The 12152-nt window shown below is 38.5% G+C and overlaps 2 protein-coding genes across 2 annotated transcripts in view; both read right to left on the bottom strand.

Annotated features, from left to right (window-relative positions):
• rgs3a (regulator of G protein signaling 3a) overlaps positions 1 to 9855 on the bottom strand; it is a 112908-nt gene extending 103053 nt beyond the window's left edge. The window contains exon 1 of the mRNA XM_072372517.1: positions 9607 to 9855. The gene's annotated coding sequence lies outside the window, so the exon portion shown is untranslated. The remainder of the gene's footprint in view (positions 1 to 9606) is intronic.
• The window catches only part of bbln (bublin coiled coil protein), a 142965-nt gene that overhangs the window by 2983 nt on the left and 127830 nt on the right, over positions 1 to 12152 (bottom strand). The window lies entirely within an intron of this gene.

The following is a 12152-nucleotide window of genomic DNA, read 5'->3' as shown; positions in this document are numbered from 1 at the left end:
CAAAAAGTTCTTCTTTGGTTTCCTCTGAGCATACATTTTCTGAGAATAAGTTGCCAATTAAAGTTTTTTAATTAATCCTGTCTTCTTATTCCTTTCTTTAAACAGTGATGTCCTCATTGGCCTTCCATTTCACTGACTTCTCATCTAGAGTTTCCTCTTATTGCCATCTCTGGTAGTAGAACTTCTATATAATATCACTAACTGTCGCGCCTTTCTGAAAGTCTGAGAACTTGATTAACAATAATCCAAAATGGTGCTAATAATGGTGTCCAGGGTGTTTTTAATGTTAGTATTTCTTATTTTACTATATGAATTCACTATATGAAACAACTAGCAGATACTTATCTCTTAATAATTTCAAGTCATTTTTGCAACTGCTGCCACCTCTTTAAACAGAACAAAACAGAATACTAACAGAAGACGAGGGGATAGCGACTCAACCCAACATTGATACTTTTCTTTAAGTAGACTATACTAAGAGATCGATAAGAACAACAAAAAAAACTTTTTCACTAATATCGTCTAAAGTTTATTTGGTTTTTATGGAGTCAGGCCCAACAGAGTTGTAAAATAAAGTGCCTTCAGTTGCCCCATGAAGATGGAGAGAAATGTCAGAAAGACTTTACAGTCTAATGTTTCTCATGACACGACAACAGAATGTAGAGTAACAAAAAGGCATCAGTTAGGTCATGCCTACTGTACAGTGACTTCACATAATAAAAGGCACAGTTTTTTGCAAACCTTTTTAGGTCACGCAGACAACAGTGCAGAAGTGGGACATACATGCATTTTGCAGTACTAACATCTCGCCTGTAAATGGATGCACAGATTATATTCCACACCAAAGAGTGTCATCCTGGTAGGCCAAGCCTTTTTTACTTCACACTGCCATCCAAAAGCTGTGTACATTTCAAACATGACACAAAAGCATTCAGCATTTAAACATAAAACATCGAGCAACTATGGGAGTATTTACGCCCTGATTCTGCCTCCCCTCAGCAGCCACTAAACAAGAAGATACAGTACGTTGATTGCGTAACACCACAAAGAACAAGAGATTAAACACTACAATGTATTCTCTTGAGCCACACAGTGGGGACAAGCACATTTAATTTTCTGTTCATGTCCTGATCAAGACAGAGCAGACAGGATTATGTCAGCTGTCCTTTGAGTGTTGTTTGCCTGTCCTTGATACAGTGGTAAAAAGGATTTGAGAACAGGAAAGGAAATGTTAGGATCTAAGCTCGAGTTGCTTCAGTTTTACCTGCAAATTCATCACATTATCAGCTTCAGCAACCAGCAGTTCATCAAGAGTTCATCAGGTTCAGGGCTCAGTAGCAACAATACTGGAGTTTTTTTTCAACGGAATCGCACCTTGAGATCTTTCTGTCTTAGTGCTTTACACATTCTGAGCTGTACTTAATGTTTACTGTGCATCACAGCAGTTGCTGCTAATTCTGCTGTACAGAAATTAAAATTGTTAAAATTATGCAGACCTGAAAAAATTCAGTTGTGGCATAAAAATACAACAAAAGGAGCACGAGCCATTAAAACTCACAACTCTGATAGATTTTTTTCCAAATCTAGAAACTGCTTTCAGTTTATTCATGGAAAAACAAATGACCCAACAAATTATGGATTATGACTTAAACAAATCATATATCTGTCAATGTCACAGAACTGTCAGTGCAGTGGCAAAACTTTGCAAAACCCATAGACTCTGTGACTGGGAACAGTTGGGTGAGAAAAGGGTGAACTGACCTCAGAAAGACATAAAGTTAACAATAACACATTCCTTTCCTGAATTAAGCGAGATTATGACGATGCTCTTTTTGTTAGAGTGAAAGCAGTAAAAATGTACTATTCAAAAATTTGGGCCCCATTAGAGGTCTGAGACTATAAACAGCTTGTCAGGTCCTTGGCTTGTTCACAGTCGTTATTATTACGAAAAAGCCCAAATGAAATGCACACAACTTCTAATAACAATCAGGAGCTATGGGCTTTTCTACGCAGCTGTCCAGCACAATAGAAAACAGAATGTGCAACGTAGTTCACTGTCACATAATCCATCACAAAACCAGCCGCCACTGTCATCTAGTTGTTGGAGCCACATTGAAAATAATGTGGTGGCTTTGCCTACATATTGAGGGGAAGGCAACTATGATAAGATCCACTGTCGATGCTGCAGGAACCACCTGTACCCTATGTATATACAGTTAGCTGTCACTGTGTGTCACAACATGTTGCTCTGGTTGTATTTTGCATTTATTTTATGGATGGACATTTTTTCACAAAACTGCACCTTGTGGACATGATTTCTTTGGGAAACAGGGGAGGGTGGAAGCTAGAGGAGTGCCTAAGTGCAGACAGCAAACCGAAGGCACATAAAAACTTAACTGATGGTTTTACCAAAAGAAAAATTAAACCACAAGCATGGCAGAGCCAGGAAACCGTAAACCTAACTGGGAAAACAAAAGACTAAAGTCAGACTAACCATGCAAACTAGATGGAGAAAAATTGAGAGTAACAACAAGGACCTGATAAAAACTGAGACAAATAAAAGAGCAAGTGTGGAGCTGAGGACCAGACAAGGGAACTGAGGACAACTACTAATGAGGATGCGAAACAGAATAAAATAGAAATTAAACTGGGACCAGAACACAAGTACAGAACTGACACAAGACAAAACCAAGACTTACAGAAACATATTAAACAAAAGCGAGAAAAACAACTGGGGCAAATCATTAAAGAGGGACTATAAACAAAAAGGCAAATCAAGAAAAGCAGATAAATTCAAATCCAAATTCAAACTAACAACTAAAAAACACTAAGAATACAAACAAGAAAATGAAATCAAACAAAACAAGGAAGCAACAAGCAAGGAAATCAAAATCCAAAGTCAGAAAACCCTAAACCCCAATTTTTGGAAGCACATGTGTTTGTGAAAGTTTTACTGGATTTTGGAGTGATTCTACTACTGTTTTACAGTGCAACAACACCTGCGCAAACATCCCTTTGTTATGTTCCTCTGTATCACCACTGGCCTCGCAGTGGCAGTGCAGGAGACGTTTGGGTGCAGTGGGCTTTAATTGGTCTTTTGAATGCGTCCATGACATGTGGACGTAAGGCATGTCTGACCAAGCTTGTTGCTGCCCATTCAGTATGCACATTTTTTGTACTGCTTTTCCCTTGAATTACCTTTTTGATTATAACAACACCCTTATTTTTCTAATCGCACGTCTCAGTCTCCATTTCATGTTACAAACCAATGGCTCATGTCATAACATCTTCGTGATAGAGTCGTGAGAAAAAAAAGGCTTGAAAACTGACTACTTTGATATCAAACTTGTTGACAGTGAGCAAAGGTATGTTTGGAATCCATCTGTATCCATCTGTTGAGCGCAGGGTAATTGACAATGCTTAGGGTACTTGGGTCACAGCCAAACATCAAAACCATCTTTAAAGAAGCTAAAAATGAAAGGAGGATAGTTTCAGCAGCAAGATATTGATTGTAAACACACTTCAAAATCCAGAATGGACTGCTTCCAAAAGAAATGCCAGACAGGCCAAGAATCTCATGCCACTGGAATCATTTTTGCCAAAAGATGGAGGGAAAAAAAACTCTCAAACATGAACTGAAAGATTCTTTACAGTCAACAAAAAAAGGAGTGAAGGGGTTTCTTCAAAAGGTCTCAGACCTTTGATTTGGGCCCTTTTTTAACCTTATGCCTTTTGGAAATTAAGTTTATTTTACTTATTTAGTTATTGACAGCAACAAAAATATTTTTGATATTTCAGCTAAAATTGTTCCATGTCACTGCACATGTGACTCTGTAATGAAAACACTTGGAGAGAAAGAGCTGAAATTTCTTCTTTCTCCGTCCACGCTCCCTCCAGACTTTCCCAACTGTATCCACCTTCTCTGATTAATTCCTATTTACTTTGTGTCCTTAACAACCTAAGCTGTATAGGTTACCTCTAACCAAAACACGTTGGTATCTGTCCACTTTAGATTAAACACCATGTTCTGACGAGGTTGCAGTTGACAGTAAGTCAAGTGCAACTGCAGTCCAACTGTGCTGGGTCATCATCGTTGCTGACCCTCGAGGGGGCTTTTTCTTCTGGGTTAGGGAAGCAATATGTCTGTAAAATGTTGGTGACCTCACAAATACCTTCATTTATACGATGATCGATCAGGGATTTTAATTCACGTACCTTTTCAAATATCAAAAATATGATTTTATGTGTGATTGCTGTCTGTGTCGGAGAAGCAGACTCTGTATGCAGTCACACAAAAATGAGTCAAATATTTCACTTCAGATCAAGTGGATATAAGCCTGGAGTCAATGTTACCCTTCAGAGCTCGCGTCAGATGCATGCAAGTCACCTTTATTTACTCACTAACACATTATCTTACATGATCACATACTCGCACATGCAGACTAATTCATAACTAGTGTTAACAAGCACAAATTCAGCATGTACAAACAATTGCACCTCCCCCACATCTATGACCAACCCCTCTGATATAAGTTAATCACATAGTGTACAATCTAATCTGCTGATTTAAAGGCTTGGCTTGCCATCTGGAAAAGCTTGTCAGTGTTTTTGTATGGTTTTTGTGAGCACGTCTGGGTCCCCATTCGTCCATTATGAAAATGTGAAGCAAATGTGTGTATGATGAAGATGACACACTTCTAAAGCACAAACCCAGTGGGTGTTTCAGCTATTTTTGCTTTCATGCATATGCAGACCACATGACCCACATCGTAAGCTTGTTGGAGGGAAGTGCATTAGCCATGGTCAAAAACACATACACATACAAGTCACTGTGGGTCACTTGTCTCCACTGGCAAGCCAAAAAAAAGCCAAGCTATGTCAGTATTAATTTTTGTCTGTGATAGATGCACAGAAAAAAATATGTCCCTTATTGATCAAAAACTCATCCACAAAGATTTATTGTTCCTTTTCCTTTTCAAGTACAAGAAAGTTTAAAAGCATCTTGAATCATTCAATCATTAGGGCACCAGTTTTAAATTTCCTGTCTAATCCTTGAAAATATAATCTGAACACACTCAAAATGATATCCTACATGTAGTTTTACTACGTATATTGCAGGATTTAAGCAGCTGTGACTTTTATATTACTGCAGCATGAAAGAGTTTCAAACCGCTGCTCTACAAAATGTCCCCTAAGAATTAACACTAATTGCCCCTTCTTGCTTTTCTCAAGAAATGTTGTTTAGCTGCCACTCATCCACAGCATTTTTATTTCAGCCTCTCAACTCATGTTAAGCAAAGTTAAGATGGCAGGCTTTTTATTACAGCCCTACAGTGTAATTAGCTGTCAACACTCAGTGATAGGTTGTGTTGTTGCAGCAGGAGCTTGAACCATGCAAAAGGACATTCTGTCTGAGCCTTGATGACACCAGAAAGTAAAGAGAAGCATGACTAATGACAATTTGGGACTCACCTCTTTGTACTGTTGGCAGTATCAAGTATTCTGCATCATTAGTTTAAAAAAGTTTATTCTAATGGATCTTGTTTGCTTGGTGTAGCAAAAGTTAGATTCAAATATTCAAAAGATTTCTAGGCAATACAATGTTTCTGTCTATAGTTATAATACATACAATACCTTTATGTCAAGTTAATGCTACATCTCATGTGCAGTCAATGGGCTGTCAGCTTTGCAGTCAAACATTTTGTGACCACAGCATTGTGCAAACTCTGACCTGGCACATATCTCTGTGAGAGGTATTAGTCAGACACATTCATCCAAACAGTGCATCTTGGTGTGCACATTAATTGATATGGACGAGCATTATGGCTATATAAAAATGCACTTTACAATCGTCTTTGAGGTTAAGTACAGCTGGACAGGAGACATTCCAAAAAACATCTGGTACTTGTAGGATTTTGAATGAGGAGCAATGAGTAATGGTTAGGATGGAACTTGTATGATCCCACCTCCCACCGCTTCACCTAAAAAGCTAATTTTTTGCTCACCTGGGGAATCACATCTTACCAATACAAATAAACACTAATAAATAGAATGTACTTTCCCATAAACAACAAAAAAATGGTGACCAGGTCACCGAAATTAACACACAAATGAGGTATTGCAAGTTCATTTAGAATCCCCTTTAAAAAAAACGGCAGAATCTGTGTTTCCCAGAAGTGCACTGCGGTTCATCGAAGGTTCAGAGCATTGAAAATGATCTTGCATGACTTCATTCACATTATAAGTGCTCATTTCAATGAGCCGTTGACTTTAAGGCCAAGCTGTTTTGTTGCATTGAGAAAGGCACAACCTGGGTGCAAAGAAATGGGAGGTCTTGTGGAGCACTGCGGTTGGCAGGGTACAGACGAACTTCTGTGTTGCAAATGTTACTTTAAATAACCATGAAGAGGGGGGCTTATTACCTAAATTCGCCAGATTACCATGGAAGGTGGGCACTTTGTACTGCCAATTTTATGAAGTTGTTACTTTCATCACGCCACTTTAATGTCAATGGAGCTGTGAAAAGACGTTGGTGTTGTGAAACCATAGTAATGCAGAAAAACAGGTTTTCCAATCTTATTTTTGGGGTAAATTCTTCAAACTTTTATGCAAATTCATCATCTTTCACTGGTTGTTCTATACAGCGAAACACACCATTTATCTCCTTGTAGTGAATAGAATTCCAGTATTCGTTCTCATCCATAGGGACCTGGTCCTGTGTGTCTAATAATCATAATTATAACTGCTGGTGGCATTTCCAAGATGACTGCCTAAACGTGAGACTTTCTTTTATAAGGATAGATGTTTTCACTTCGAGCTGGGAGCTTCCATGTTTTCGAAAGAGTAAAATATGGATCTCACTGCAAATATACAACTATTTTGTGATGATTAAAGCAGATTTCTCCAATACAAAAGAATTGTGTAATTACTGTCTAAAAGCAAGTTCTTATGTGATGGGTGTGAGCAGTTGTCGGGAATTCAAACCTTATCGTCGATTACTGTACTCTGAAGGTGTACTTTACTCTTTAGTTTATACACATTTACAAAATCTAAGTCTAACCAGAACAGAATAGTTTCGTATTGTCATCACAGTTTGTTCATCTGAAAATTCTCAAATCCAACTTCAGTTTAACCACATACTTGTTCATATTTCATACTAAAGGAGTGTGATGCAAAAAGAATGCCATCTAATAATTAATTGACTACTATATCTTCAACTTATCTTTATCTTCTGTCTTTTTTATATATCGATTATATCTTTAACTAGTTTAAATCTTTATTATTCAATTTGCAAATGAAACAGTTCTTTCTATATTTTCATGCAGGTACTGCACATAAATAACATTTAATCAAAACTAATCAACCACCAAAACACTTACTAAAAACCTCCAAAATGGCCAGTGAAAAAAAAAGCCTAAACATATTGCTAAGAGTTTGACATGAACGAAACAATAAAAAGATTTCACTTACTGATAATCATGTAATGTTGCCTTTGCAATCAATCATCAGTTTTTCATATGAATGTTTTTTTAAATACACTTTTAATCTGCTGGTCGGACGTTGGTTCTAGGCTCACAGTAGCTGTAATTTTTTTCAAGAGTGATACAGCCAATATTGTTCAAGAGCAAATAGAAGATTAAGACATGCAGGAGAATGATGAATTGGCCTCAAATCAAAAGCATTAGAAGAACATAGTGAGCCTGCCAAGCTCTGAGTCTGCCCCGACTCACCCTGGATCTTACAGGCATCTACTGATGATACACTGCATATATTCAAAATCATGGACTTCTTTGCACAGTTGACTTTTTGGCTCATATGCCAATAGAAGGTAAACTGGGAGAATTTGGCCATAAAACTGCATCTTGCCTTATTTCACTAAAGGTGATTACCTAACACTTACGCATTATAACACTAATTTAGAGACAATTGTGTTTCGTGACAATCATACGAGAAATTTTATTTAGAAATCTTTGAATATTAACTACCATCATTGACTTTAATTGCTAGATAGATCTGGAAAGCTGCTCTGATTCGGTTAATTGATGTTACAGTAGGTAAGATTGGCAGTGAGGGTCTCATTACTTTCAGCCAGCACACACAAAAAGCATAACCTTTTAAATTATTAATCACCAACCTGGTTGGTGACCTCAATTCATTTATCCACTAAACAAAAACATTTACCAACATTTGGATCTTGTCGGGTGTTAATTTTGGATCCTGGTTACATTTCTTTGTCAGTTTTGTAAAATCCTTGCTCTGTTTTGCCACAGTGTCAACAAAGAGAGAGATAAGAGAATGTGACAAAGATGTCACAGCAAAAAAGCAACAGTGATATCTGAGGAAAAAGAAAGTGACAGGTGAATAAACATGCAGGGCAGACAGAGGTTTGAAAAGAACATGGCAGAGAAAACATTCAAACGTATTTTTTTTTTTTAAATGTGATAATAATCACTGAGAAGCCACAATGCAAAAATGAACAGAAACCAGAAAGAGACAGACTGAGAGGATAGATGCATATTGAATGTTGTTGTGATGACTGAGCTTTCGGTCATTTCCATGTCAGTACATGTCATGCTGCAGCAGCGCCTCCATGGCCTATATTCAGCCAGCTGGCTGTGCACGAGTGCATGCATGAGTATGCATCCTCCACTGACACACATACACATGTGCACGCGGATCAGATGAGACAGTAGTTGGGCAGTATGGCCGATTGAAAGAATAAAACCCTCTAAATTTATTAATATAATCAAACATGCAGTTTTTGCCTTTCTGCTATGACATGCTAAGTAATTAATGATGTTCGAACTTCCTGCATTGCTCTTTCTCAGCACTGGGAAGTAATAAACCACCTTTCAACCTATCACATCTTAAAAGAACCACTCGCCGATGTAACCTCCGAGTAAAAGTCAGGGTTTTCTCATGCAGGCTCTGCAATTGTTTCTTCCTGGCTGAGTCTTGTCTTATCTGATACCTCTGTCCCAGTTCCATGCACAAAGCATAAAACTAATTTTAAAGTTGCATGAGGCAGATTAGCCTAGTTCAGCCAAGCGGTGTAAAATGGAATGGGTTAGCTAACGTCTTTTAATATCAGCATCATTCTTATAAGCCAGAATGGAACTATGTGAATAAGCACAGCAAAGTCACTTAGAAAGAAGAGGGCTGGAGTTGTGAAGGGGGGAAAAGAGGAGCATGTGGAAGTATTTGTATGTCATGGGGTCATACTGGTGCTAGGAAATCAATGAGCCACTCGATAGGTACACTAAACCCCTTTAGGGGTCTACCATGGAAAGCGACAGTGACCAATTTAGCCCAGCAAGAGAAAATTAGATGAGGACTGACAGATAAGCAGCACGAGAATAGTGTAACAATGACAGATTAAAAGTAATACCAGCTACAATAAAGGCACAAGGGAAAATATTTGGAGGGTAAAAAAGAAGAGAAAAGATAGTGAAGAAGTCAGAAAAGAACAGATTTTGATAGTATCATCAAAACCAACCAAGTCAGTCCACGTTGCAAATTGCTGCTTTGCAATGAAACATGAAACTTTTCTAAATATAATCACACAATGACTACAGTCAAGTATAAAAATACAAACATGATACTTACCTAGTCTAGGCTGCCCTTATGGCTGACACAGAGAAGCATAACTCCAACAGATACACACCACAACCAACCAAGAACGAGCAGAAACATAAGTGAAAGAAGGAAGGAGCGCTCAGAGATGGTCAGAAGAAACCAATGGGTTTCCAAACAAATGTGTCTGTATGTGGTGTGTGTGAGTGAGTGTGTGAGTTGGGAGGGTGTGTGTCTGTGTGTATGGGGAAGATCTGTTCCAGCAGCAAATGGTATGGGAGAGCTCCGTCTCATTCTCCCTCTCTGGCAACTGTGACGCGTCAAGGTTTCATCCAAACCCCTCCCACCCTCCCTCCTCTCCAGTCTCTCTGTTTTTCCCTCATCCACTCTCCCAATCCCTTTCTCTTTCCCTCTCCTAATCCCTCGTTTCCCGTCGCCCACCTCCCAATCTGAGGACTGATAAAGATTTAGGAGCCTAACACGTACAAACAAGGGCTTTTTTATCCCCACTTACTTTAACTTCACCCCTAAAAACTCTAACTAGAGTACATTAGCATCTAACCACAGTAGCCAATTACACTATCTCGCTATGCATCTAGCAAGCTAACTTTGCTGCCTATATCCTGAAAATCAACTCTCTCTGGATTCCAAAATTTGCGGTAGATTGTTTTTGTGAATAGAAACGTTGTTAAACAAGCTGTGGGCCATTAATATATTTATACTCTCCCCTGCCGTGACCTTTTTCCACCATTAAATACATATTTGTCTTTGCTTTACAAAAAACCTAAATTAAATGAAAAAACAAGCTTTATTTAAATGGAAAACTTCTGATTAAAAAAAATACACCATAGGGTAGAAGCTCTAAGAGTCTGAACAATTATTTGAAGCCAATTACATTTAAAACTACTGAGATTGGATGTGATGCCTTAAACATCAGTGTTCCAACCTAATAATCATTATGGTTACTTACCAATGGTGTAGAGGCCCTGCTGTTTTGGCACTTTGAGGTGTTTCCTTTTCCCCAGCTCTTCCCCAAGTAGGTAGTACCACCCTTGAACCTCCTAGAGCAGAAACACACAAAAAGTGACTGTGTGCATGAGCATTTGTAAGTATCTCACAAGTGAATGTTATCCGTTACCTCAAGGATTCAACCTCATGATGACTTAGCTGATGTGCTACATCTGCATGACCACATAAAGGTGTGATACAGAAATAAACTAAAAGCAATCACACACACACAGACTGAGTCCAGTGCTTGCTCAGGGCTGTAACTGAACACACACACACACACCCCAACAATGCTTATTCTAGCAGCTGATGCCCCTACTTCTGCATTTCTGCCTTGTGAACCAGATGGTATGTGTGTGTGTGCGCGTGTGTGTCTGTCTGTCTGTCTGTCTGTCTGTCTGTCTGTGTGTGTGCATTTATGTTATTCTTTTGTAACTACTGCATGTGCGTGTTACATATAATCATGCAAGCTGTGGCAGATTGGGCCTGAACTGTAATCCTGATGGACACAGTCTTACCAATAAGATATTGAATTTTGACATTATTTCACCGACATTTATCATAGTACACATATATGCACACTACCAGCCTACTCTTTTTGTACTAAATAATGTGGCGCTATGAATAGTGACAATAATCTTCATCTTTAAAGCATCTAATCTGAGTGGACAGATTTCTGCAGGCTGTGGGACAGGGGGGAGGTAAGGCAGTGAACTTATTTACAGGAGGGGGGAGGGGAGGGCATATGTCCTGGAAGTCAGAAAGGGATTTGTGCCATCATTTCGTAATTCTCCACACATGAGAAAGAGGGGAAAAGATTTGGATAAAAAGGGCTGTTAGCTTGGAAGAAGAGGGATGAAAAGAAAAAAGTGAAGAATGACATAGATATAAAAAAGCACAACGTGGCAAAGAGGTACAAACTAATGACTAGATGTGACAGGTAAATACAGCAGTTGCCAAAACAGATGCCAACACTTATGAGCCCAAAATGCCTCGGAAATTAAACAAGAAGACAGAGGAGGCAAACAGAGACGCTTGTGGGAAATGATAAATGAAAACAACAACATAAGAGAACAACGGATGTGGTGGGGAGGATGAGGAGAAAGTTCTCCCTATGACTCAAAGCTAAATCCCCCTAATTAGCATATTAAGCCAATTAAATATTAATTGAGATAAATGTTAAAGGAAGCACGCGGTAAGCCTGAGTAAAATGAAATTTCCTTCCATGTACATGTGGATGTTAAATCACAGTACATGCAGAGAAATGGCTTATGCTGGGATGAGTTCTTAGAAGAGAACAAGAAGGTCTGTATGCAGACGACTGTTATCTTAACATTTATGTCTACAGAAAAGATACCATGTACTATAAAAGTGATGATATTTACCAACTATATAAATGTGTACAAAGCCATGGTAAATTACATGATGACACTCAAGCACAGAAGTATTACATGCCAAATATTTGCTACTGCACTAACCACTAAAACGGGAGTTTCCTTTTTGAAATATGGGGTATGCTTCAGGAAGAAAAAAAAAAGCATGCACATCTGCTGTGGCAGTGGACAGACAGA

The sequence above is a fragment of the Leuresthes tenuis genome, unplaced genomic scaffold (assembly GCF_036924035.1).
Source record: "Leuresthes tenuis unplaced genomic scaffold, fLeuTen1.0.hap1 SCAF_19, whole genome shotgun sequence".
Taxonomy (NCBI): domain Eukaryota; kingdom Metazoa; phylum Chordata; class Actinopteri; order Atheriniformes; family Atherinopsidae; genus Leuresthes; species Leuresthes tenuis.
Note: the sequence above shows the minus strand (reverse complement) of the source record. Positions and strands in the feature narration are given on the sequence as shown.